The sequence below is a fragment of the Olea europaea genome, unplaced genomic scaffold (assembly GCF_002742605.1).
Source record: "Olea europaea var. sylvestris unplaced genomic scaffold, O_europaea_v1 scaffold26361, whole genome shotgun sequence".
Taxonomy (NCBI): Eukaryota; Viridiplantae; Streptophyta; class Magnoliopsida; order Lamiales; family Oleaceae; genus Olea; species Olea europaea.
The window spans coordinates 1-1,501 of record NW_019244708.1 but is presented as its reverse complement, the minus strand read 5'-3'; the positions used below and the strand labels follow the sequence as shown (position 1 = coordinate 1,501).

Below are 1,501 nucleotides of genomic sequence, written 5' to 3'. Positions count from 1 at the left end.
TGAATTCTTGTATAGTTTCCGTGACCTCTTTTCCGTACTTATAACACATTTATTTTGAATCCATCTATTACATCACTGCACAAGTTTCTTTCATATAGAAGAGAATGTCAACAAGGGTATAAAGCACAATATACATCTAGCGTAATTCATTCAACGCTCATATTTCTGTATCAATGTAGAAAAATATATAATAAACTTTAAAAAATTTAATTAAAGTAAAGAATGGAAAAAAAATTAAAAAATATATTTTTTAAAAATAGTAAAATTATTTTTGGTTAAGTAATTCAAAATTTTTAAAATTTTCTTTCTAAATTTATAAGTGCTCTTCAATAATCGAATATACTCTTCAAAAAAAATCTTGAAAGCGCTTCAAGGCAAGAAATCAATCCAGCTAAAATTCAAATGCCACTATGACTTCGGAAGAAAAACATAAATTAAAAGATGTTGAAATAGGTCTTACAACTCATGATAAACCAAAACAAGAAATGGCAATCCAGATAGAGCATCAGGAAAAACCATAATAATCAAAAATGCAAAAGATGTCTTGAAAATAGCTAATGTGAATAATCGATAACATGAAATTTCTTCACTTGGCACCCTTCTTAGCAGCAGCTTTGGTGACCTTGGCACCGGTTGGATCCTTCTTGTCCACGCTCTTGATCACACCAACAGCAACTGTCTGGCGCATATCCCTCACAGCAAACCGTCCAAGAGGTGGGTACTCTGCGAAAGTCTCCACAACCATGGGCTTGGTGGGAATCATCTTAACAAGACCAGCATCACCGTTCTTCAAGAACTTGGGCTCCTTCTCCAGCTCCTTACCAGAACGCCTGTCGATCTTGGTCTGGAGCTCAGCAAACTTAACAGCAATGTGGGATGTGTGGCAGTCGAGCACTGGGGCATAACCGTTTCCAATTTGACCAGGGTGGTTCATGATGATGACCTGGGAAGTGAAACTGGCAGCACCCTTGGCAGGGTCATCCTTGGAGTTGGAGGCAACATAACCACGCTTGAGATCCTTCACTGCAACATTCTTGACGTTGAACCCAACATTGTCACCGGGGAGAGCCTCCTGGAGGGCCTCGTGGTGCATCTCAACAGACTTGACTTCAGTTGTCAAACCAGATGGGCCAAAGGTGACGACCATACCAGGCTTGATAACACCAGTCTCAACTCGGCCGACAGGTACAGTTCCAATCCCACCAATCTTGTAGACGTCCTGAAGTGGGAGACGGAGAGGCTTGTCTGAGGGTCTCTTGGGCTCCAGAATCTGGTCAAGAGCTTCGAGGAGGGTTGGGCCCTTGTACCAATCAAGGTTGCTGGACCTCTCAATCATGTTGTCACCCTCGAAACCAGAGATGGGGACAAATGGGATCTTGTCAGGGTTGTATCCGACCTTCTTGATGTAGGATGCCACTTCCTTCACAATTTCATCATACCTAGACTTCGAGTATTTAGGCGTAGTGGCATCCATCTACATAATAAAGATAATACTTTATTT

At 41.0% G+C, this 1,501-nt stretch overlaps 1 pseudogene across 1 annotated transcript; it reads right to left on the bottom strand.

Moving 5' to 3' along the window:
- Positions 1–392: 392 nt before the first annotated feature.
- Positions 393–1,495, bottom strand: LOC111383232 (annotated as a pseudogene). Its single transcript, XR_002700722.1, has one exon. The product of XR_002700722.1 is annotated as an elongation factor 1-alpha pseudogene (transcript).
- Between the last annotated feature and the right edge of the window lie 6 nt (positions 1,496–1,501).